Source organism: Bombus pascuorum, chromosome 5 (genome assembly GCF_905332965.1).
Source record: "Bombus pascuorum chromosome 5, iyBomPasc1.1, whole genome shotgun sequence".
Classification (NCBI taxonomy): domain Eukaryota; kingdom Metazoa; phylum Arthropoda; class Insecta; order Hymenoptera; family Apidae; genus Bombus; species Bombus pascuorum.
In genome coordinates, this window is record NC_083492.1 from 8,804,334 (window position 1) to 8,831,904 (window position 27,571).

General features: G+C 40.0%; 2 protein-coding genes and 1 long non-coding RNA gene across 5 annotated transcripts in view; 2 read left to right on the top strand and 1 right to left on the bottom strand.

Annotated features, from left to right (window-relative positions):
* The window catches only part of LOC132907241 (nuclear hormone receptor E75), a 216,708-nt gene that overhangs the window by 164,587 nt on the left and 24,550 nt on the right, over positions 1–27,571 (top strand). The window lies entirely within an intron of this gene.
* LOC132907269 (uncharacterized) overlaps positions 1,322–27,571 on the bottom strand; it is a 241,955-nt gene continuing 215,705 nt past the window's right edge. The window contains exon 5 of the long non-coding RNA XR_009658132.1: positions 1,322–1,835. This is a non-coding gene — a long non-coding RNA (uncharacterized LOC132907269). The remainder of the gene's footprint in view (positions 1,836–27,571) is intronic.
* Positions 20,909–27,571, top strand: part of LOC132907266 (large ribosomal subunit protein eL32) — a 258,415-nt gene continuing 251,752 nt past the window's right edge. Inside the window, exon 1 of the mRNA XM_060960202.1 lies at positions 20,909–20,913. The gene's annotated coding sequence lies outside the window, so the exon portion shown is untranslated. The remainder of the gene's footprint in view (positions 20,914–27,571) is intronic.

The following is a 27,571-nucleotide window of genomic DNA, read 5'->3' on the forward strand; positions in this document are numbered from 1 at the left end:
TAGATTTTAGGTCGCGATCGAAAGTTCAGGATGATCGATACGTGTGTTGTCTTGCTTTTCCTGGCAACCGTTATCAGCACACAGGCCGTTAATATTACGTTCCACGTCGTGAGCTAGAAGGCAGGCGAACGTGGCGGGAAACAGGGTTAAGAGTGTGTCCGTGGCGAAGTTTTCGTTTTGCGCGAACGTCGTTCGTTGTCTGACGTTTGAACGACGTTCGTGATTATTTAACGTTCCAGGTGAAGGGGTTGGAAACTGGTTTCTAGAATAATTGAAGCTGCTTTTCAATGACTCGTGAAAATAAATATTTTCAGCGATGTTAGGATTGCAAGAGAATGCTACGAGGATGCTACGAAGTTGCTCAAGAGTAGGAAGAATAGTATGTTTAAAGCGAATTACAACCAATCAACCCAAGAACCTCGGACTTTCAATTCCAACTTGTCTTTCCATTATCAGTCTCTTCCGATCCTAACGAAACGTTCTTCCTACTAAAGCCAAAAAAGATTCACGCCTCGTAAGATTAAACTGACATCGCGACAATCCTCGCCAGCTTCGACCAACCAACCCAGAAATCTCGGACTTGGAATCCCAATCCTAACCTAACCCAACATTCTCACCTTCGCATCCCAGAAACATCTCTCGGCCATATCCACGAAGCTCTCCTTTAAATCCTTCTCAATTCCACTAAATTCAAGCAAAACTTCAACCTCCTTTGAACCTGCTTGGATTACCTTATCTCTCGCGGAAGGAAGAAGAACAGCGAGTATTGTACAAAGAAGTCAGTTGCCCCCTTAGAAACAGAAGTAAATTCTTGCGAGTTAGTGGTCGAGGCAGTTACCCACGATTCGATGCGTCTATCCCAGCAATTCTCAATCGTTTTGTATTTTGCAACACGTTTAAACCGATTACTATAATTCTACATACACCAAAAAATGTATTATATCGATCGAAGACATTCACACCGCGCCGTATATTTCTATTTCCATTTGACGATCTAAGGGAAAAGAGGTCAGTGCCTTTGACTAAATTAGACACTGCGCGTTAACCCTTTGAGATTCGCGGTATTTTCGAGCTTTCGTTCCAATGGGTCCTCGTTAATTTCGTCAGACACTCTTGTCGAGTCGGTATTTTATAGTATTTCGATATTTCAATACCTTGGCAGCGAACTAACATAATAGCACATATAGATGGATACCAAAAAGTAAGTGGAAGTAGGTTGGTTCGATACGAAAATTGGTGCGATTTTTTTTCACACAAAAATGTAAATGTTAATTAGTCGTTAAATAATATATCGTAAGGATGTGTATACATACACATTATATATTATATTATTATATACGAAATGCCTAATTACACAGTCGGAAGATCTTGAAAAGGACCAAGAGTTGTGGCAGCGCTCCATTTGATAATCACAAATCTATTCTTTGCAATGTTGTACGTCACGTAGTGTCCAAGAAGAGAGGAGGATCATCGTCGTCGGCATCGTCGTCGTCATCGGCCACGAGAAGGCCTGAAGAAGTCCGTAGCCTGCACCGTTGACGTGGCTGGTGGTGGTGTGGCTGCTGCTGCTGGCGGCGCTGCATAGCACGTTGACGTTGTTGCTAGTGTGGGTTACCTGGTTAGTGACCGGCCAACCGAGTTCACTGGCATCGGCCCTCTTCCAGGTTGGCTAATCTCGCGACGAACGGAGAACGCCCGCTCCCTCCTGGCACCGCGACGCCCGCGCCGCCGCGCTTCTTCCTGCTTGGTCGTTTTGCTCGTTGAAAAGCAACAGAGATTCCCTTGGTGGCTGTCCGCGGGCCCGCTCGTCGCTCGCACAAGCGCTCCAAGCTCGACTGGAACAGTTAAGGACACGTTTATTAATAGATTAACGAGCATGAGAACAGGGAATCGCTCGCTACTGGTCTTGCGCCGCGTTCCCTTCTCGCTGCTCTTCGAGGCCGCCGCGATGAGAACTTCTCGCGGTTACACCCCCCTTCGGAACTAATTGGCTTCCTTCGAGAACCGATTTTCACGCGAGATGCCACGAGATTCTTACGCTCTTTGATTTTTCCCCCCTTTTCTTTAGCGTTTCGTCTTTTTCTCTTCTTCTCTTCCCCTTTTTCTTCTGTTTGGAATTTTGACTTAGCTTAAAGGACTCGTAGTGTTTGGTAGATAGATACGAGTGGTGTTGTTGGGTGAACTGCTATTTACTTGTATGGACTATTGCTACTACTACTACTAGTACCACTGCTACTGGTAATCGTAATTTATTTAATTAGTAATTTTTGATCTATTTTAGATCGAAATATGAGGTTGATCTGTGTGGTTTGATTGGAGATTTCGAGATATTTCATAGATGGGAGAGAAGTTTGTGATCTGCTAAAAATGCGGTCAATATGCTTAATAGGAGAAGATTCCTCGGTTCTTGCAGCTCTTCTTCTCTGCTTTTTCTTGAGAGATTTTCAGTCCGGTTGAGGAGCGAGAGATATTTAGTAAATGGAAATAACATGGACGATTTAGTTTGGTTCTTCTGTTTGATCTATTTTGTTCGAGTGGAATAAGAGTCTGGTCTGTATTCAAATGGACTTTGACGAGCGCACGATATTGTTTTTGATCTTGTTGGCCTCTTTCCGCATGGAGATACGTAATCCTCTTATCGGCGAGCGAGTGAATCAAGTAAATTTTATCATCCTTTTTATATTGCTTCGCAATGTTTCTAACTGTTTGGCGATCCATTACAAACGTAAACGACTTTACATTCCCATTCGAAATACAATTTTTTGATCATTTGACTACCACGACTTGCTATACACCATATCCGAAAGAAATCAAAATAAAAAGTAAATAAATAGATAGATAAAAAAATATAGAATAAAAAAAAGTAAAACAATCGTTTATCCGTATACTTTCCAAACCAAAGGCATTGAAATTAATGAATAAACCATTACAAGATCACCATCAAAATGTTCATGAAAAATTACCAACTAGTCGTACGAACTACTCTACTATTTCTAACGTTATCAGGTAAAAGATCTTCAACAAACATCTATGTACCTAACTTGTCAGAATCAAATCTCATCTCCTATCACCCGTAATCGATAAAAACGATCTTCCTGTTTACCAAAATCTTGTTCACTAAAATTTATCAATTATGCTTTTTGACGTAATCGTATTCCGTTCGAATCGAAAGGCCATCGAACCCCCATGGAGTCATCGGATTAGCGGGGCACGTTGGAAAACACGAACGATGATTCAGAATTCAGGCCCGTAACGAGCCTGACTAATCTAGCTTGTCCGATTGGCCGAGTGACGCACGGGACGATACGCTGGCAGGTCGTTTACGCGCACGCACGTGCGTGCCACGAGTAGGTGTGCAAGCGTTCTCCCCCTCGAGATTTATCGAATAGAAAACAAGTGGATTCCCGGGATCGCGGTTCAGTAACCTGCTCAACGTCGCCGATAGATCCGCTTTAACCGCCTATTTCTGTATCACCACGTTTATTTCTGCCGACGCGACGAAGATATCCACGAGGATTATTTCCATGTCGAAAACGCGCACGAATCACCGGAGATCATTTTCAGAATTCGTCTATCGTTCGACAGTAGAAATTTCTCACTCTTCCCTCTGCTTTATCTTTTCTTTGCCTCTTCTAAATAGGGAAACGAGCGTTTCTTCATTTGGACAGTTTAAAATGATACTCGAGAGGGAATTTTCGGGGATGAGACGGAAACGAATGATTGAATTAGGTTACGCCGGATTTTTTCTGCTCATTTTGGAAGCTCGTGAATTCGCTGTATCTTTTCTTGGAAATGGTCAGACAATTTTCTGGAATTTCGTTTTTTAGAGAAATCGATCTGCAAGTTTGATTCGTCCGTGAATTTTGGGAACTTGCGAATTTATCGTAACTTTTTTGCTAGAGAATACCGTGGAAGTTTATTTGTAGAAAAATTGGATTGAGATTGGACTTTTGCGTGAATTTTAGAAGCTGGAATTGTTTGTAAATACGATCAGAAAATATCGAGGGATCTTTTACGATGTCCTCGAACGATCAACGATATTGTCGATATTTCAAGCTTCTCAACGCAAATGCAGTTTGTCGATAAATATTGACAATATTCTATTGACAATACATATTGATCATTTTAGTTGAGTAGCTTGAAATATTGACAGTATATATCGATGGTCTGAGGGAACCCTTAGGGAAATCAAACTGAAAAAGATTACATTCGCCGGGCAAACGCGGTCCCAATTGATGAATCTTAATCTATTGACAGCCGATGAATAATAATTTCTGACTGAAAAAAATCTAACCGCTATATCTGAGCAGTGACTCGTCCATTCGCGAAATAAAATAAAATTTACATTCTAAATTGCCAAATTAATATAAACATGGTCGCAACTGGTATGCCATATTCTGTTTTACGACCGATAAATCAATAACAGTTTTTAATTTGAAAGCTAAAAGATGTCCGACCATTAACGACGATCATCTAATCATGAAATAAAATAGGATTGAAAGGCTTATGTTCCAACATCTGAAACTCACGTTACAAGCCTCTGTTTGCGATTTTTTTTTTTTTCCAAGTTCCCCTAATTAGAAAATTTTATTCCGCCAATCGTAGAAATCGTTTCGTACACGTGTCGACGAGTAACTTCCACGAGAAGGATCACATCAATATGCACGAGGATCGTTCACCTAGCAAAACTGGGCAGTCACTTCTGGCCGAGGCAACGAACTTTCGGGGCGATGTGGGTCAGAAAAACAAAAGCAACGCCGACTCTCGACTGAAAACGAACTGGCGAGGTTTTTCTCGAAGAAGAATTAAACGAATCAATTAACGAACCATCGAGAACATTGGAGACGTTGCGTTGGCGATTGGCCACGAATTATACGAGTCTGGAAATTACATCGAATTCTTACATCGAACGTCTGATCGTAATAAATGGAACTGCAATTGAATTTAATTTCGAGTTTCGATTCATCTGATTCCTATATTTCGATCGATAGCTTATGAATGTATTTTCGATCACTTAACACGATAGAACATTCGTACACGCGTTATCTGCGTTATATAGAACATTTCGAAATTTCATTAGCACCCTAGCGATGCACGACTCAATGTCAGGATCGTATGGATCAAATTTGTAACTGATCTGAAAATGTAGCTGAAAATATACCACAGGAAAACCATATCTAATTAATCCGCCAACTTATGGATTTCATGAAAAAGCTTCATTTTCATTCAACGATAAATCAAGATGTACGGTAGTTTGCTATATCGAGATGAATAATCGCGTGATTTAAACGTTAGTCGATGGAAGTGGTAGATGTGTTTGTTGACGGGGAATAGAAACGAACTAGGAGAAGGGGGCAACTGGTCAAAACAACGATTGCAAATGAGCTTGTTTTCAGAAGACGACGTGTCGGTGACGCAGTGGCTCAGGTCGATGACTTTGTCATTCATACTCTTACGCAAGCGTGCGTAAGCGTAGAAACGCGAGAGTACTGTTATGTAGGCTCATTGTCAGAATTTTATAAAAGCTACTCTCCAACTATGGTACATCTACGTTACAGCAAACGTCGTTGTATTTCAATCGATTTAGGTAGCACTATAGTTCGCTAATCTTCGCCTAATCTAAATCTAAATCAAATAGGACATTCATTGTGCAAATTTTGGATTTTAATTTGTTAATTTCACTTACTATCAGCTTCTATCAACTCCTACATTAAACTTTCATACTTTATTTATTATATTCTACATTTTGTTAGAAATTTTACTGCAAGTAATTTATAATGTATACAGATTAAGTACTTTATTGTAATATGCGACCCGCTCGTAGAAGAAATTGATGAAATTATATAGCACATTGATCGTCGTCGATCAATGCTTCGGCACAGAAATTTCAAAAACTTTAAAAAAAAAAAAAAATAAAGGAAAGCACGGTTAACCACTAATGTTAACATCGGAGAAAAAAATATAACACAAAAATGACTAACATTCCATTCCATCAATTTTAGATTCTTTTTTTATCAACCATAATATTCACACAATAGAAATTAAATGAGCCAGAGATTCCATTTAACATGTGCGCAACAAAAATCAGGAAACAGAACAGAAGAAAAAAGGTGATTAATCGATCCTCCGGTTGATTGTTTCATTTTTCTAAACCATAATGAATCCGTGAGAGAAATTTGCTCGTTTTTCATACAATGATAGAGCATAGGTATAGGAAGCGGCGTTGTTTGGTAAGAAAAGGCGCTCTGGTGGCGGGAACGTGGTGCACTGGTAGTGCACTGGCCCAGGGTCGACGCCCGACGTCTCTACGATCGTTATGTCATTCATGCTCTTACGCACGCACGTAACCTCTCGCTACGCAAGCGTGTGAACGTGTGCATGCGTTCTAGGCGCAAGAGACGTAGGAGTACTGTTACGCACCGTGCACCGTCGCAGAATACGACAAAATTTGTACCTCGGAATTGTAGGTCGGCCACCATGTCGCCATTCCTCGAACGAATTCTTTCGCCTCTGCTGACATTCCAAAATCGAATACAAAGCTGAACTCTCGCCATTAAAAGTCCTTTTCAAGCTATCGGAAAATATCGTTGACAATGATCGTTGTGCGAATTTTGCGAATAATCTCATTTAAGGTGATTTTTCAATCACATCGTAACGAGAAACAAGCTGGTAAATTCTACGGAGGAGAAACGATGTTATCGATGCTCGATTGGAATTTTATCTAAAATTTATAAAGTTTCGTAATCTATGTCCTATTTGTCGATATTCCACCGATAAAAATTTCACCGAAAATTCGAAAATTTTACAAGAATTCGAAAATTCTGCAAATATCCTGCTTATTAAAAATCCCCTCAAAATCCCAAAATTTTAGTCATGAAAGATTTCTCTAAAACGCCAAAACGCCATCAATGAATAATAGAACATTTCGGGAATAAATTCTTAAAGAACTTCCAAGTATACAATCTACGAAAATATCTGGAAAAGGTTACCTAGCCAAAAATCTGCCTTGAAAACCTCGATCACTTTCATCCCTATTCTCTACAAATCTTATTATATCCTATCCCCTGAGATGCAAATCTCGATGCAGCAAAAATAGTCGAGATCAGCGGTTCTTGAACTTTCGTTTACCCCTTTAAATAATTTCTTCTTCTCGGGAACTTCCAAGACTTGACTTGACTCAAAATTGTTTATCAGCAACTTTTTCAAAGGGAAAAGATTCCTTAGAAATAAATAAATACACATTCAGAAATGATCATCGATAAACGAATTAATTATTCGGATAATACGATAATAACTTGCGTATGTTGCGACCGAAGACTTCGTAACCGTCCGGAGGACCTCAGGCCATAGGTTAAGAACCGCTGGTCTAAATCTCTGGCAACCTAAGAGATTCTCCAGGCGACAACCAGGTGCGAAAGAGAGTAACCCCGAACGAGAAGAGGTCTCTTCCTCCTCCCAGACGTCACCCTCCCTGCGAGCGAGTTCAAGGACTCGGTTACATCGGCCACGGTGCTCGAGAAGGGTACGGAGGGGAAAAGGAGGCGAGGCGAAAAGGAGGAAGAGCAGGCCGAGGAAGAAGCGTGAGCCGAGGCAGGACGCGAGGATGTGCAAGGGTAGCCGAGAGCGTTACACCTAGGTAGGGCATTGCACCGGTGCGACGCTGCAGTCGAAGTCTTTGGCCGACGCTCGCGGTGCAACTGCAAAGAGTTGCATTCGCGTAGCCGCGTGCAGTGACCCGCCCTACCGTTAGGACGGCCCCGAGGATGCGTTCCCCTCTTCTACTTCTTCTTCTTCTTCTTCTTCTTCTTCTTCTTCATCGTCGATGTTATACTCTTCTTCTTCTTCTTCTTCATCTTCTTCTTCTTCTTCTTCTTCATCGTCATCGTCATCGTCATCTACCTCTGCCTCTACACTTCTCCATCTTCTTTTTTGTCGTACTTCTTCATCTACTTTTGCTGCTTCTCCTCCATTCTCTTCTCGGTCTCTTCTTTCTCTTTTTCGCTGTGTGTCGCTCCTTTCTGTTCTGAGATATATCCGTTTCCACGCCGGCCTCTCGAACGTTCCTATGTGCACCAGGAAGCGAAACCGCGCGTAACTAGGCGATGGTATGGGCGTAAGGAACAAGCTTCTTCCGACACTTACCTTGCGAATAGTATGGGCAGGTGACTATGGACGGCGTGAAAGGGCGCATTATGTGAGCCGTTCATCGGACAAAATGATTAGCTTCGTTCGTTGAAGCTTTCCAGCTTTAGCGTCTAAAGAACTTGATCGTCGATTTGCAATTGATTTGCATTTGACGTTTCATAATTTCTACAAATACCATAGGATTCGCTAGAAATTTTATACATATAATCTGGATACTTGCGTTTTGTAGTACTCACAACCATTAGTTGCAGAGTTTTCATTTTCTCGAGAAGCATCGTACATATGTACGTAGTTTCATCAATTTTCTCTACTCTTCGTACTCTGGTGTTATCCGATTTGGCAAATAAGCGGCTGCTATGATTGTCCTGTGGTTGCAAGCTTGATGAGAGAGTTTTTGCAGCAGAAAATTGACCGAGAGGTAGGCATCGTTAGCGGAACGCCTTACGTCATTATTATCGCTGAAACAAATTACAGTTTTGATATGTATCGTCTTCAAAAAATTGGTATTAAAAATTACTTTCCAGGAAGAGTCGTCGCGCTTCTTTATATATCATGTACTAATTATACTCGAGTATTCAATCCTTGCAACGAAAGAATTCTTCCATTTTTAAATACCGAAGAAGCTTCTCAAAATACATTATTCGGGGAAAACACCCAGTGTAACCCCAATCTAATAATTAAAGTGTTAAAAATAATTAAAGTTGTTAAATATTCGGTACAACAATTCCATTTATCATTGTGAAATCCTATTCGAAATATTCTGAGTGCAAAAAAAGAAATTCGCGTTTTACAATACCATCGTTGCAATAACCTCATAAAAACTTGATAGGGAATTTTTCACCGGTTATTTGACAAGTAACCGATGGACGATCGTGGCGGTTGGATAAACTCGTCTGCGTGTTTTTCGAAGCCGCGTTTCGCGGTTTCTTCGCGAGTTGACAACCCCGTAACGCTTTGTCTTCGTTCTCTGAATCGTCTCGCTCGCATCTCGCGGAAATGCAGGATAAACCGCACGCATGGAAATGACGCTGCTTTCGCGCATTATCACGCATCGTGTCTGTGGTCACGTTTGATCCGGGGGCAAAAATCGCGCGACGCTCGCCAATGATTTCAAACAACGATAAACTCGGCCGTGTTCAGCTCGATAAGATTAGATCGACTAAGGAGTTATTTAACAGAGGATTTCACCTATTAGTTGCTACTAAAATACGACCGTGTCTCCTCAGCATCTAGATAGTTGCTTCACCTGTTACATTTTTTACCTTGAATAATGATGTTTGTTTCGATGCGTCGTTCATTCTTCGTCGAAATGCAGCGATTGAAAAATTTTGCAATTGATTACGTAATCCGTCTTTCTCGCGATAACTACGTCGAAGTAAGATATCCGACAAATCTGCTGCTAGGTTCTAGCGACTTGTACGAGCAACTTGTTTCGCCCGATGGAACGTCTTAGTTTCGAAGTTCCACCCTTGGTATCAATTATGTGGATCTACCGATCTGCGGAATTTCAAAGTCCTATCTTGAATTATGACGTTCCTCTTCTCGCATAAGAGCTACGACTTTATTGAACAATCGTAAGAGCCTTATCCTAATATGTCTAAGAGTATAGTTCACTTACCATTAATTCTCACAGATATTTAAAAATTGCCCAACAATGAACCTTCGTTGCTCTCAGCGATATATCGAATTCATTTTACCAATATCCATCGGTATCCTTTAATAGCCTACATCGCCTCAGATCTCAAACTTAAACAACCCCCCGATACAGAGCATCGAACAGTCATCATCCGTAACCTAATCAGAGCCAATCCGAAAGAGACACATCCGATGATTATGTATCTGAAACGACGAGTTGTGAATTTTTGCACCTTTTGACACCCTCGCAACCCTCTTTGGCTGCGTGTCGCAGGTGCCGCGGCGGAAGGCGTCATGGGACCGCGTGTGGGTGCGGGGTAGCGGAAGGGGGCGGCAGAGGGAGGTCAGTGACCGTTTTCCATGCTGGTAGGGGTCGGCGCACTCCCAAGATCGGCGCGTGTGCACGTGCGTGCATGTCGGTGCAAGACGCGCGCCGGTGCAGTCGTTACACTCCCACGTCGCTATGCAGTCCCGTAACATTCGCGGAAGCCGTGTCTCCCCTCCTCCCCCTCTTCTCACTCTCCTCTCTTTCTCGCTCTTTCTTTCTGTCTTTGTCTCTCTCTTTCTCTCACTCTCTCTCTCTCCCTCTCTCTCTCTCTCTCTCAATGTCTCATTCCGTGCTTCTTCGCGTTCTCCTCTCCTTCTTTTGCACCAAAGTCTCGTTTCTCTTCTCCTGACTTTATTTCCAACCTTCCCTTCTCCTCCGCACGGTGGTACACGCGGTTCTCTCTCCCGAAGGTTCTATACTCGTTCCCTCGTTTCGCGACAGCATAGAGAGGACCGCTTTGTTGCATGGACCGATTTTGACTTGGCAACCACACTCGTGCGCTCTGCTGCAAGATAGCAGATGGATAGTGGAATGATATAGTGGCTGGAGGTGTACAGTGGCTGGCGAATGTAGTCGAACAACCCTAGAAATTTTTTACGTACACGACGTATCGTGACTGTGTTGGTAAAACTTGATACACATCTGAGAATGTATATCGAAGTTGAAAGGTATTCATTGGTAGCGTGCACTTTGCAAAGATCAAAGCATTTGAATAGTCAATTAATTATTCGCTGTATTAATAAGCCATTATACTAAGTAAGGCTAGTCTTTAGTGCTAATTGTATGTTTAAGGCTGTTATTATTGTTTATGCTGTGTATAATTTTTCGCTAAGTGTACGTTTGCGATAAATCGTTTGTTTCTTATTGTATCGTACGTTGTAAAATAGATTACTGTAAATGAATTATTACGAAAGAAGACCACCAACGATAAGCATTATCTTGGTCGATTTAAAAATTGTCTCGAGAGAAAATCGACTCTATTTATGGTCCATTATAAACTAATCAGACCTGCATTCCTCTCGCTAGTCTTCTTTCCAGTTACCAACAGAGTGTGATGCACTCGTGACCATATAGTGAATTATGCTACGCAGGGTGGCAACCGGCTACCATCAGCTGCCCTCCTCCTTTTCAAAGCCTCAGCAGCCGCGCTCGTTTCCGCGTCCTCTTCGCCCTGGCCCTCGTAGCTTGCTTCTCTTCGTCGCTGAATTGCTTCTCTTTATTTTTTCCTTCCTTCTTTTCCGTTGACTTATGAAGAGGCACGAGTTTTCAAGAGATTTTCTGGATTTAGAGGGATTTCAAGAGGCTTGTTTTTGAAAGTCCTGTAGTCGAGGGTTAAGGATCGACGGGAGAACAGGTTTTATGGAGCGAGATGATTTTTGGATACGTAGTTTAAGGAGTTACGTATCAAGGAAGATTTTTTTTTTTCTTCAGAAAATTTATGTTTGCGATGTATTGATATGAATTGATATTATACAGTGCGAGCCAATTTGCGTGAAGGATACGCGAGGAGAAAATAACAGAGCGTTTGTAAAATAAATGGCACAGGGATAAAGACGGTAGTTTTGAATTTAACGCTAAGAGTGGAAGGTATACACTTCGTCATCTGGCAGAACATTACGCGTACAGAAACAATATGTTCCGCTATTGAACGCAAATTTCACGTTTCCACTGCTTCGGGAATAATAACCCTTAAATACAAAGAGCAATCTAACGCTATCCATTATCATTCCAACTACCAGCATAAGTTATTATTCAATCTCCCTCTCTTTATTATCGATCACTTGTCCTGATTTCTATACCGTTTCTTTGTTCTCCCAATGATTTGTCATCCTAGGAAAATTCATATGAAACTTTGCCTTTTTTCCGTCATTCATTCCCATAATCTAATAAATCGATAAATTTCAACGATACGACAAACTCTTCATTTTTACACTTTCGTCTTTACCAAACGATATTTACATCGCCTCCTTCTTTTTCTTCTACGTTTAACATCGCCTTCAAACCTCATTTTATTTTTCCTTCGCTTTTTAAATATCATTCCATCCTTGCGCATATCCTTCGTGTCGATTCTTTTCGTACAAATATCGATTGGTATACTATCAAAGAAGAAAATCCTCGAAAATAGCACAAGGGTCGTGTTTACGATCGAATTTGGCGCCAGGCGAACGTCTAAGGACGTTTGAGAATCGTGAAGCGAGCGACTTGGTGGGGGAAGAATTACGATTCTCTGTGGATTGAAGATCGATCGAGCGAGGCCGGTTATGCAAAGGCCTCATTAATCGCTTGCGGACTCGTTCTCTGGGTCAACGCTCCGAGGACGGCGACTCGGTCGGCGCTCATTGTCTCCGGCGTCGGCTCAAGGACCGTGGCTCGTTCAGGGTTTCTCGCGGTTCTCGGGATCGATGACCGTCAGAGGATCGCCTCTCTTCTTCCTCTCTTCTTCCTTCCCCTTTTCTTTTTGTCCCCACCTTCGCCACGTCGGAAGGAGAGTCCGCCTCGTATATACGTTCCTCGGGATCCGATCAAAGCTACTAACGCGGAAATCGACCTTTGCGTCGCCCTCGTTGGCCAACCTCCTTCAACCGTATTCGATTAGGTGGCGCTAACGAATGCGAAAATACGGTAGAATTTCATTTATCTATACTTGTCGAGGCACAAACAGTTTACGGTTTAGTTGGTTGATTTTCACTGATTCTTCCCACTGTCTGCTCTTTCTTCGCGTGTCTATCAGAAACTCGCGTTCCAATAAGTGGATACTGTCGGTAAAATTTCAGTTAATCAGGCATTGACTAGTTTTACGGAGTTTTGATAAATGGAGTTTCACCGTGGATGAATAGCACGTTACGCGCGAGGATTATGTAAATGGTAAATCGAAACGCATCATGCGAAAATCTAAGATACACGCGCTTCGTAACTGTTTTCATCTGGTAGTACAGCTACTGGTTAAAAAGTCGAAGAAACTTAGCTTATTTAGTTTATTTTGTATTTTACATTGGAGCAGAGTATGATCGTAACGATAGAATAACAGACTTATAGTAAAATAATTAAAAAGTGAAAACGGTGGATTTTTCTCTATGATCTTCAACTACAGACTTTTTAAAAAAGAAATAAGGAAATTATGTACCAATTTTATTAACGTAAAAGTAAATAGAATAACAGACTTATAGTAAAATAACTAGAAAGTAAAAGCAATGGATTTTTCTCTATGATCTTCAACTACAGACTTCTTAAAAAAGAAATAAGGAAATTATGTACCAATTTTATTAACGTAAAAGTAAATAAAATAACAGACTTATAGTAAAATAATTAAAAAGTGAAAACGGTGGATTTTTCTCTATGATCTTCAACTACAGACTTCTTAAAAAATAAATAAGGAAATTATGTACCAATTTTATTAACGTAAAAGTAAATAAAATAACAGACTTATAGTAAAATAATTAAAAAGTGAAAACGGTGAATTTTCTCTATGATCTTCAACTACAGACTTCTTAAAAAATAAATAAGGAAATTATGTACCAATTTTATTAACGTAAAAGTAAATAAAATAACAGACTTATAGTAAAATAATTAAAAAGTGAAAACGGTGAATTTTCTCTATGATCTTCAACTACAGACTTCTTAAAAAATAAATAAGGAAATTATGTACCAATTTTATTAACGTAAAAGTAAATAGAATAACAGACTTATAGTAAAATAACTAGAAAGTAAAAGCAGTGGATTTTTCTCTATGTTCTTCAAGTACGGACTTCTTAAAAAATAAATAAGGAAATTATATACCAATTTTATTAACGTAAAAGTAAATAGAATAACAGACTTATAGTAAAATAACTAGAAAGTAAAAGCAGTGGATTTTTCTCTATGATCTTCCACTACAGACTTCTTAAAAAATAAATAAATAAATTATGTACCAATTTTATTAACGTAAAAGTAAATACAGAAACGACAACACTGAAAATGATCGATTCGAATTAATAAAAAATTGTAATTAGCTAGTGCTAATGAGTCGAGAAGGAGCAATTCCCCTTGGTATTTAAAGCGAATTGAATAATAATTCATTCGATATTTGTAGAGAATCACAATGTTCAGCTGGCTGGATTAAGACCTGGCAAGGCCATTAATCTTCCGGAGATGTTGAATCGTTAGGCAATCGGACGAGGGACGATTACACGCGGAAGTCGTGGGCGACCTTGTGATTCGACAACGACCGTCCCTAAGGCCGTCTAGACGTACGTGATGAATCGGTCGAAGCTCGATTTTACGAGTTCCTTCCACTTGTCGAATCCTACAACGTTATTCAGACCTTTTTGAAACCAGAATAAAACTACGACCCTGATGTTTATTTCTCAATCCACCCATTCTTCGGAACCATTCCATTTTTTATATGCAATATTCTCTGATCCATATTGTCGCTTTCGATCATTTCATTTAAATTGATCACGAACTTCTGTGTGTGTTCTTGAGTTATCAGAATAAATGATATAAAAATATTGCATATAGTAAACGACAATCGAACTAACCATACTCGTAAATTCCCAAATCGTTTCCAACATCCTCGAACAACCTAACCTTCCACCGTAAGAAACATCAGACCGGAACGAACCAATCTTGCCTTACCAAAGTAGACAATGTTTTTTTTTTATAGTTTATTTTGGTTTTTACAATTTGTCCTGAAGGACATTTGGTAAAGTGTTATATCTCATTGGTAATAAAAAAATAAAATAAAAATAAATATAGCATGTGGGTGGCTACCCCCAGTGGGGTGTCAACTTCGTGTTTTCTAAGTTATATCTTTTATGAAAAGTAGACAATGTGCAGCAATAAACAGACTGCAGATTTCTGTGCAATTTCATATTTTTACAGAAACAGCCAACGAGAGTACACTTGCAAATAAAGATTCGTTCCAACTACTAAGAGTCGTAACAACTGTACTTTCGATTCTTTATGTGTTTTCCTATGTATACTATGTCTTCACCTTTAAATTAAAAACTAAATAATATATTATCTCTCGTATATCAAACCCAATTCCGGTGCTGAAATTTCCCACGTGAATTTTATGACATTCATCGCAAAAGAGATCGATCGTTTAACGCTTTGCAACGAATCCATCGAGTGACCGTGGTACTGTCGGATCCACGAAAATATCCCGAACTGTCCCTCGAGAATCCTTCGGCCGCTCTGCAGGTACCTGTAGCATTAATGCGATTATAGAACGTTGTTTGCCAGTCACGAGTCGGTGATTAGTCGTCGTCTGTTTGCTGTCCACGAAAGGATTATTCAAAACAAACTTCTGTATATTTTGCAGCGTCTTTAAACGAGATGAGACGATGTAGAATACGGTCTAGGTTAGATACTTATTGTCTAAACAGGTTAATCGTTGTGTTCCCTGTGGCGTCTACCGAGATTTCAAAGTAATTGGGAGACAATGGCAGACTCGTTATATTGTGGGAATCGTCGTGGGCGTGGCGAGTGCCGTGAAAGGGTTAAGAAGTCAATCGGTCACGGAGGACGAGCTCGTAAATTCATCGGCCGCTTGGAATTTCACACCAGTAGCAGTTCAGACCTTACCTCGATCCCTGTTCACATTCTTTCAAGAGGTGTATATAGAGTTGTAGACTGGTTGAAACGAATATACAGCGAACGTGAAGAAACGAGACAGACGAGAATAAACTGCTGGAGTTCTGGGAAAAAAGGTTAAAGAAACAGGTATCTAATTTGCGTTGGAGACGTTAAAAGTGGAAATTTTGAATTTGTCGGTTTTACTGCAGGATCATCGTTGCAGTGTTTGTCCGGTTTGTACGTTTCCAAGTGATATATGAAGTAGAAGAAGATAATTCTAAGAATCAATATCGTTCATTATCTTATTAACTAACTCTCGTTTCTATCTTTTGTCTTCCATAATAAGAACTTGGAAAGATTTAATATAATAAAGACTTGATAATTAAATTTAGATTAACAAAGACTTAAAAATGTAGTTTCTTGAAGCATGATATACATAGAACGACTATCAAATTTCGTATTTAAATACACGTTAGAGGTTGATTATTCTGGCATTAATTAAAATAATACACGTAAGCCAAATTCGAAAGGCAAATTGATCGACTCGATCGATTGAAAAGTACAGGAATATCGTCACAAACGCTACTTTCTCGATTTACTTTAGAATTCACTATCGTTTGTGTCATCATCTTTCGAACGAACTCATCAAACTAGAGAATTAGTTTCTCGAAAATGGAACGTTACTCTCGTATTTATGCAATGAGATGGAGAAATTCATGGAAAATAGAGTTGATCCGTTTGCCTTCGAACAAGCACGTACATTGTTTTAAAAAAATACGAAGACATAAATCTGTCAAAGGACATCGGCATATCTGAATTGTAAAAAAGTATCTAATTTGCGAGTTATCGGTGATTCAACAAGTAGAAGCAAAGGCGTCGAGGGAGCGCGTGGCCAGTCGCCGCGTTTCTCCTCGTTTTTCACGACTAATCGACAGAGGAAAAAGCGGTTTACCGCGGAACTCCGTGAGAGGAGCGAAGGGGTGGAGGAAGAAGAGGAACGAAGCGTGTTCGACGCGATCGAAGCGGCGACGCGAAGCAGGCCACTTCGGGGCCGCGGCTAGTAGCACACGTTCTTCAGCCTCTTCCTCCACCTCCTCCTGTTCCTCCTCTTCTTCGTTCTCCGCTTCTCGCGGTCCCCTTTTCTCTTGGCCATCGTGCTTCCACCTCTAATCTCTTTTTGCTGGCTCGCTGGTATTCCGACGAACGCGCTTTCGTTGAAACGCCCGTAAAAATCCTCCTTTTATTATCCGATCGTATCGTTTTAGACTTTCGTTAAATTAATTGAATCACCTTTGCTTCGATTGTTCATTCCAAGAATAAATTGCTCGGTTCTCTTCAATTTCGATTCTTTGGATTTGAATGGTGATTTTGATATTGGATGTGAATATTTGAAATTCAGTCGTCCTCTTTCTGCAATTGTTCTTTTCCAAGTTTAACTGCTTTCTTAGGTACTTTCAGAATTATCGATGGAAATTGCGAAGTTTAAACATCGATGCTTTAAATTAAATCGTCTTTATATCTGTCGTACCATTTCAAAAACAATTTTAGATACCCAAAACGTTCAACCTTCGAACAAAACCGACCAGCTTTTATTATCAACATCTTATTTCGTTCGCTCGAAGCTTTTACCTAGAAAACAACGTGCGCGAAATTCAGAAATTTTCCAACAATTTAACCGTATGCCTCGAAAATTCCAAAAAGAAGCGATCTACTGTGAATAAAAAAACACTGACCGGACAACATAGAAGCACGGTAGCGTGCTGTAAACGCGTTCATCGATCACACGAAGGAATCTGTTCGAGACATTCCACCATGTCAGATCGAGACGTTGGAACTCAAAGAGCGTGGATTATTTTTAACCGCGCGGATAATCACGGTTACAGAAAGTTGCGGTATGCATTATTATGTGCGTGGCGTAAAATTCGGAGCAGCGACCGTGGCCGTTCCATTTCAATTATGTTCAGTTTCACGGTACCACGACTGTCCGTCAGCGTGGATCTCGTACCGGCATCAGTCTATCGGCAAACGAAACCGTAATGGAGAAACTAGTCGGTGGAATAGATGCATGTGCACGCGTGCAACAAGGTGATCGAACGGCCTGGTTGCCTCGGTTTGCAGGTCGCGGCGCAAGTCGTCCATCGGCCGACCCGCAATCACAGGCGCCAGCAGAGAAATTACTTTTTCCATTTTTCTTTCGCCGCGGCTCGAGCCGCTCCGACGATTTCTACCCACCAATCCTCCCCTACTCTTTCATCGATCGGTGTGCTTTAATTGCTATTGCTTTCGTCGTTCTATTTCTTTGTTTTATTTGAGGATAGAAGGACATGTATTGTAAATGGAAGACGCGTTAATGTATGTGTATTAAGTTGTAATATCCAATTTTGTTAGATCAATTTTCTAAATCTTTGCTTTCGTCGATAAGTATTTTTATCTTTACGAGCGTATCTTTGTAGAACCTTTTTGGTATATCATCTTCGTTTTACGACCTGATGAGACATTTAAACGACAGTACTGTAAGGAGATAAAACGGCCTTGTTAAAAGCAATTACAGTTCTTTTAACTTTATCGAGAAGCCAATTAACAAACAGATACGATTCACAGATTCGTTAAAAAATTTCACCAAGCATCAGGTACAAAATAGCCAGACAATCCTCTCTCACCTACGCGTAACAATAGCCCAACTTCGATAACTAAAACTCCATCAGTGGTATTTCGTTCCACTCCCACTTGTTCCTCGATCCACCCAATAGACACCCTTTATACATTGGCCATTGAAGAAGACCACTCGTTATTTCCAAAACATAATCCATGAACCAATTAATGAACCATATCCTTCATTGTGTTTCAACAAAAGCAGACCCGTTTCCATTTGATCCAAGTATCTGGCGACAGTTTCTCGACGTCAATCGTTTGATGCGATAGCGTTGGACGATGTTTCATGCGTGGAACGAGAAGCGATCGATTGCAGGTCGAAAGCGAGGCGGTGTGGCAGCTCTCGATTTCGGAGCTCTCGATGATTTAATTCCGTCGAGGCCTGCTCCGAACGAGCATACCGAACCCGTTCGGTGCCGTTGACACAGATCCCGGGCCACTGTGGTTCTCGGGCGAGATATGATCGGGGACACGCGTCGCATGAAAAGAATTACGCCAACGGAGCGCAGCGTGCATCCTAATGCGCGTGTAGCGGCTGCAAGCACGTCTCGCGACGCCAGCTGCTCCTCCACGCCCACCGAAACCTTCCGCCTTCCTTCCACCAACTTCCCATTTTCTTTTCCTTTTCTTTTTCGTTTGAACTTCCCCCTTTGGCTTTGCTCTTTTTCCGCTTCCGCGCGCCGTTCCTCTTATTCTTTTCCGTTTCTTTATTTTGGTGAGGACTGTCGTTTTCATGAATGGTTGACTAGCACGAAGAAGAAAAGTAGCAAGAAGAGGCTGGGTTTCAATTATATCGCAAGAATGTAAACTCACAGTCAAGCTTATTACGATTCCAAAACCAGTGTTTTTTGTTTATTTATAATGTACAAGCTTTCGAGAATAGCTTGGACGTTAAACGTTCACGAAGATCGCAATAGGAAAAATCTTCGAATCTCTTGAAAATCAACGTTGCCGACCGTAAAATTGCAACGCTTTTAAAATCACCTGAAACAGAACCGCGGTTTCTTATCGGTAAACGAAGTTCAGGAAGTCTTCGAGATCTTTCGATCGTAGAAAGTTGACAGACTCGCAGAGAATTGGCGGTGTAACGAGCGATCGTACGGATGCATCGTACCATCTAAAATTTCCAAAACTCTTATCGGTAAATCGTTTGAGGGTAGCTTTGAGAATTTTCGGTTCTGCATACAGAAAGTTGACAGTGTAACCTGTGCTATGCTAGCTTTACAAATATTTGCTTGAATAGGTATAGGTACGGTACGTACAATTGTCTGCGCCAAAAGCTGGACTAAACTGCAGCAAATTTTGCCTTTTGATGAAAACCGGCAAAGACCAGAAACTCATCTAAATTGCGCTAAATTTCGACGAAACTGAAAACCTAGCGCAGCTTACCTTGCCTTTCGATGGAAACAGTTTCCTCTATGCACGTATATACGCGTTGCAACAAATACTTTGAAACTGAGTTTAACATAGCGTAGCTTAGTGTTAGCTTTTCATTGGATCGTCGTCTTAACGAGCGATCGTCCAGGTGGATCGATGGTCGATCGTCGCGCATACGGCGCGCCGGCAAGTTATATGGTTATACTTCCGCAGTGGGCGCTATAGGGCAGGCTATGGGCATAACGGTGCGCGCACCGCGTCACGCACATGCGTGCGTTGATGTCACTGAACCTGCAGCAGCAGCAGCAACAACCAGCAGCCAAGAGTTAAACGCCAACTACTACACAAGGCGTAACAGCAGCAACAGCAACGTTGGTAGCGAGCAACAATATTGCTTGGACAGCGGCTGAACTCGCAGACCGCGAACAGCAACGCGCTCGCGCGCACGCGGCACCGTTCTCTTTTCTGCACGCCTGCTGCACCTTCCCGAGATTACCACCTTATTATCGCAATATGTAATCTCTGAGGTGGTTCTTTCTCACGAAAGAACGGGCCGCGGGACAATGGAGGCCCCGCTAGGGACTCGCACGAAGGCCCACTCGCGTAATTACGCGCCGAGCCACGCAACGATACCAGCCGTTAACGGATCGACCAAGGTGACGTTCGAGAATTTTAGACACCGCTGTAATATCGATGCGTTTATCCTTTTGCTTTTACTCGAGGCGTTGCAACATAAATCTCGTTCGGATTAGTCACGCCGTACGAATTCGTGAATTATTGCCTTGGCAACTAAATGATTGCGGATTTTGTCATTAGGTAGTATTGGCAAAATCCGCAATCACTTACTTGCCAACTCAATAATTCTTTAGCTGGCACGAGACAACCTTTCAAGTTTCTCTAGGTTCTTTTTGCTATTAGTTACCAACTTGACTAATCTGGATTAAAGTATTAGGTTTCAGGGGCAATTTGAACGATAATGTTCACAATCGTTAGTTTCCTGCGCAATCTCCGAAGTTGATCGGCGCCCCTTACACTGATTAGGTTCGATACGGTGTAATTCTGTTTGCGCTTGTTGAACTCTTAATGGAAAAAGTTAATGAAATTCTTAATATTCGTAGGATAGAGAGATTGGATAAAGAGATACTGTGTGCGCTCCGTTCTTAAGTAGAATAGAATAAAACGCTAGGCTAATGAATATCATGTGCAAAGAGTAAGAGAGTGTGTTATGGTTGTAAAAAGTAAAGTATTATTTTAAAGATTTAATTTATATATCAAATATTCTCGACTGTACAATAGTTTTTCTCGACATATACGAAGCGTGTGAAAGACATCGTCGTTGCAACGATTAATAATGGTCGAAGCAATTAAAAGCAATTAAAATGTACTCGAATAGCGGTGATAGGTAGTAAGAATACGACACTAATATCTATATTCTCGATGGTCTTGTTCGAAACGTTTCACTTGATGCTACTATGTAATGTTACGATATTACTTAATAATATGGCGCGAAGGCGTGCGCCCAATAATTGTGCATGAGCGACCGTGGCCGCCGCCATAGTCGCCAGTCTGATCATGTAATAGCCGAGAAAACACCAGGAAGCGATCGACGATGGATTCTGTAACGATCGAACATTGGCCAGTCATTCGAACTCATCTAATAGCTACGCTTGATAATAATCTATAATAATCGTTGGAATATGCAACGGAATCTCAGTCGTCACGACTAACATCCAACTCTTTACGAATTCTTCCTTTTCGAAGGAGATCGTTCGTATTATCCATTCCCTTGGGATCGATCGTTGCCGGTCGATTGCTGTTAGTGGAAAGAATCGATATGTAATTGAGTATAATAAAACAATATGACAGCCATTATATCTATTATTAAACGTTCTTATCCTTATGCTCTTTCCTATTCTATTCGAATCTTCTTGAGATTCTTGAATTCTTTGTGAATCTTGCGATTGTAAACCATGTCACTGTCACTATACTTAATTTGCTCTAGAATGAAATTACAACAGGATGATAGAAATGTCGTGTTTCGTATTATGTTATTTTGCATAAAATTTTCCATAAAAGTCTCGAACGTTGTAAAGATTAGGAAAATGATTGATGTTTGGTTCCGACGTCTCTCGAACGCGCGTGGCCTATGTTTTGTCGGAGATAAATACTCTGAAAGCTTCGTGCACAAAAGAGCAGCGTGCTTGAAAATTTTGAAGGGCATTTCAATTATCACTGCGCGTTATAGCAAGTAACACGACCTGGCCAGTATGAAATTATATTATCATATCCGCTGAAATAATATCCAATTCGGATTTCCCACTTTATCATGACGAAGAAATTGGAAGAAATTCTTCAGGAGGTCATCAATATGGGGACACTCCAGTTACCAAGTGTCGATGATCTAGGAAGTTGCCTACGAAGGCAAAACGGCGGTCGGCGACCGGTCGTTCAGTGCCAAGGACACGGCAAGGTAGACACAATGAAGACTCCATTGCCGTGTGGAAATGCCTTCTAATTATGCCGTGGCTCGTTATATTTTTATCTTTTGTCCGCAACACCCCGCCATCCTTACGGGAAAAACAGTTTAGCTCATAGCTGTGTGTAATTGTCTCAACTTTCTCAGGCTAACGCTACGAATTCTTCGCGTGGCGTTTACTGCTTATTGTTTATGCCAATTAACGTTCCCGTTTACGGGGCTGGATCTCGTTAACCAAGACGTTCACTGGTCCCCCGATGAAAACGACTTTGCGATTCTTTCCTTTGCTTGCCATTGTGCTCGACGTTCGCTGGGGCTCGTTTAGGCAGACTTCGGATAGATTATGCTACTGGTATTTTATTCGATTTTTAATATCGTTGTAGATCTTTTTTTGCTTTGCTTGCTCGATAAAATACACGTACACACGGCTGATCAATTTTGGAAGAATAGAGGTATAGTAATATTGAAATATTCTACAAATATCCAGTGGTGCGTAGCTTTATTAAGAATATGTTTCTATGTAAATTATGTTTGTAAAACGTAAAGGTAGATTATACGGTGTAATGTAAATATGAATGTAGATATGTATACTTACATGGATGTAAGAAATAAATAGTTCTGATTGAACGAGAGTTACGAAGCGCTATTGTGATCATATAATTTGAATTAGCTGGAACAGCAATGATTAAAATTCCACGTCGCACTATAAATTTCATATAAATGAAATTATATAGAAAAGCATGTCTTGAAATCGAATTAAACTCCTTAAATTACGCGAGATCGATCAGAGCAACGATTGATTTAAGTACCATCGGACATTCCATCGCAGAATCTCGTTCTCCGTGTTATCTGTCGATAATTTAATGCTTCCTACCTCCCTCGACAGTTATATCACTTCTAACTGTGCAATAAAGACACACCGCTTATCACCGTTATTGCAATTTGTAGTCGAAACGAAACGTTAAATCCATCCAGCTTACTAATCAAGCGAATAACACATTCGTAATTGTTTTATTCCTACCGTTTATGTAAATGTATATTAATTATATAATGTTATATAACTGCGGATATTAATCGATGTAAATAAAAATTCTGCTCTAACGGAAACAAACGAAATCTGCCTGTCACATTTTCCTTTAATAATCTGTCATTCGCAGTTTGGTTCTTCCAGTTTATTTACTCGCACCATCTCTCTTTATTTAATCCGTTTATTTCATTCCGTTGCCTATAGAGACACTTGACTAACCTAACTTGAAAAACCATTAATCTTATACATACGAACAAAACATCTGTTACAAATGATTCAACGATAATATTTATTTCTGTTACGTTCTATTTAGTCGCCGACGAGAAGGTAGCGTCGACTGACGTCTAATGCAACTGACAATAAGCTCAACTTTCGGCTAACCTGCTATGTGCGGGAATACTGGCACGAGAGAGGATTAAGTTGTTCGAAAGTAAATTAACAATATAGAATGATTTATTCGAATCTTACTTGATTTCTGTTGAAGTGATCGCCACTTCTAAGAAAACTCTACATCTGGTCTTCGGTTTTCTCAAACGCTGAGGTCATCGATAGACAAAAGAATGCGTCGATGACAGACCATAAGCGGTACACGTGCGACGTTGGTTTCAGGGTTCTTTTAGTCTCAGGGTAACATTGCTAGCGTGCGGATCTGCACCAGCTTACATTGTATTCCACACTTTGTACTTTAATATTCACAATATATATATACTTACAATAACTTGCAATTTACCCACGCGTTTCTTTCATTTCACATACATCGAATAACCTTAACAATTTCGATATTAACAATTGACTGGTATGAAATTCTTCGGTTGACGAGTGATGATTCTTCGATAGACAAACGGTAATTAATTTACTCGATAACCGAACGATAAATATTCTCATACTAACTTCTCTGAGTGGCTACATATCCGTCGGAGATGAGAAAACGTCGGGGTCTTTCTTTTGAAAATGTTTGGCAAGATCCCCAACGTTTGTTCAACTACCGACTTTCTTTACAATTTAAATTGTCATAATATCGTCATAAAAACATAATATAAAAACATAGTTAGATGAGTTTTCGCAAGGTATACTTTTTAGCGGTTTTAACTGCCTTTCACTTCAAATACTAAACACGGTTTCGAATAAACGTTTTAAATTATCTCGGTTTAAGAGAATTTATCAATTTTATTTTCGCGCTACGGATCGCGCGAGTCGCGAGACGTGACAATTTCAAACAATAACAACACCGATTTTCTCTTGCGATGAAAAGTTAGGCAATCGCCACTATTTAACATCGGTTAGCTACTGTAAATCTTTCCAATTAATTCCCTTAACTACCGTTTGATATAGTGGCTCGACTGAAAATTCAATTACCCGGAATAATCAACCCGACGTCGGAGAACCGCATTCCTCGTCTAGTTCGGTCAACAAACAAGCGACGATTAACATAATTAGCGGCCGATGATCGTACGATGATACCAGTGGGCATATGACGCGTCAAAATGTTGAGGAGATTCGCGGAAGGGACGAACGACGAAGGAGGACGATGAATTCGCAAACGACGGTTTTCTACCGCGTTCTAGAGGTCGTCGACCAACCGCACGTCCGGATAATCGTTCGTATAAATTTCTCGGGTGCCGCGATAGATTATGCGAACGCGACACGTACCCGCTTTCGACGCGATGTCTCTCTTATTGTTGAATCGAACGCTGGAATCTCCGACCACGTTGCGATTCAAAGTAGAATTTATTTTGGAGTGAGGTGGAAGATACTCTCGAGAGTTTGCAGATGTAGAGAATTTCATTATTTACAATTTTATTATAATTATTTTATTGCACAGCTTTTTAATTTAATTTTATTATTTTCGCAATACGCTGACGACCATAAGTACGATTTTAGCACATCGACTGATATTTAGCGCAAACTGTGTATACTTTTCACTGCTTTTATCGTCTAGGTATTTTGTTACGAATTTGTTATTACTTCATTCGATTTGTTTGTGTGTGTCTTTTAATGTAAAATACTAAATATTGTAAAATTTGTTAGGGGCTCTTAATGGATGTAACGAGTGGGTGTTGTAATATTTATAGCTGGCAATTATACGTATAGCATCGAGTTTGAAATTTTGAAATTCTTTCGACAAAATCCAGAAGATTATGGAATTTCACGTTCCATTATCTTCCACGTGTAGGCTCATTGGAATTCTTAATTCAGGAAACTCTTAATTTCCATACATGAAATGGTAGGAGAAGTTTGCTAGCGAACAATAGAATTTATAATTTCGCTCCAAGTTAAAATTGTCGAATATGAAATTTTATTCTGTTGTTCGTGGAGTTTAAACAAAAAGCCGGTCATTTAGATAAAACAGTGGTACGTTAAAAACCCTCGCCTAGTTAGGATCATCGAATTTCGAATTCTAGTACGTATTTCGATGATACACGGGATTACCGAGATTGGAATTCTCGATAAAATGGGTGGGTTTGGAATTTTGTTGCCGATTTAGAGCGATCGAATTCGAAATTTTGCCGCCTACGTTGGTTAATCGAATCCAGAACTTTATCAACTACAAGCAGTACTCTAATTCGAAACTTCAGCGATTCAATTTCATTTAAGAATTTTTAACTTACAATTAGAAGCAGCTAATATCCAACTATGAGCCAACTATGATTCGAACAATTAATTTAATTAGCCAACGGTACGAGAATATTCTGGAGGCGAAGAATACTTATCGTAATTAGTTCAACCGGGATAACTAGCTCCGAATAGTAACTGCAGGTGGAATCCAATTCCCTGCACAATAGGCAGGAAGTGGCTGCTCGATGATTTGAGAATATTCTCGCGTGTCCACGACTCTTGTAAATTGTTATAAATAATTTTAATTCGCGCCCCTCTTCCTAATTTACTGCTGTTGGAAATAAAAATCTTTCTTTTTTTATTTCTTAACATTGAGCGATTAGAAATTGTCTCGTTGATTTCTTACAGATTATTCGCAATTATTCACGAAACAAATGAAAGTTACCTAACATATATAAAATTTATTTGTAATTTAAGAGATTATATCTTTAAGATAAAAAGTATCGTTAAAATTACTTCTCATCGCTTTATCGTTCCATTTTATTATTTTGAACTCTGAAAATTATGGTATTTAAAAGATACAGGAAGATATTTTTATTATTTTTAATAGAACTTTTATTATTTTTAAAATTTTGTAGAAAAGGAAAATCATCAGAGAGACACTAAATGAGATTATGCAACATTTCTAAAACTCTCTATCTACGTAGAACTATTCACAAACAGTTGCCTGAATTTACAGACGAATACGTAAAAATCAAAAACACTTTGAAGTCCGCTCTCCATTGATGAAAACATTGATGCAATAATTGCAAATAGTCCACAGCGTACTGTACTGAAAATTGATGAAAGATTAGGGATAAATGTTGGAAGATAATAAAAAAGTATGTCGCATATCTTCTGGAATAAACAGACAATTAAAATTTAGCATGTCATTTAGATATGCTTGTTAAACTCGATAGGAATTTTCGGGACGAGCTAGTATTTTTCTTGTTTTCTATTTTTATTTTTTCTGTTGGCACGTTTTTCCGATCATTCTTCGTTGGAGTCCAATAATGCCGACACGTGCGATCGCTTTATACTAACCGATTAAAAATAGATACCACGCGAGGGCCATGGTGTATTCGTTGCATATAAATGCGTATCGCTGCAGGTCGCTAGCCGATTTCAAGGAAACGACTTCGTCTGACCTCCGTCGCCGCCGGCCATTATGTTCGAGGTCCGTCCAACTTTGCCGTTGATACCTCGCCGATTTGCCAGCCAAGCTCGATGCTTTTTCACCCAAGGATTTTATGCAATCAACCGATCTTCTTCGCTCTTTTGTTTCCATTTACTTTAACGAATGAATTAATTAACGAATAAATTTGCATTTCTTGAATGATCTTCCGCGACACGCTTAGCAATTAAAAATTCATTGGATCCTAGTGAAGGATGAAATTGCTTCGAAAACGAATGTTTTACAGGTAAAACGAACCGTCTCACTTCCTTTGCAACAATAACACAAAGCATTAAAAGCTACGAATATACTTGGGATTCGTCCAATGACGAAACCACGAATATCATTAAATCGATGGTCGGAAATTTGTATACGTTTACTGTACATACTTCTATACTGTATATAATAAATAATTTTATATAGCATACACAGTTGGTCATAGAAATACTCGACCACGATTTTAACAGGTTTTATTCACGATGATTGAACAACGTTTAAAAGAAACTTATCTTTACTAGAACAAAGTAAATAAGGCAATTTCTACAACAACGAAATTAATTGAAATTCAATAGAAAATATTCAGATAGCCAAATATGTTTTCAGTCA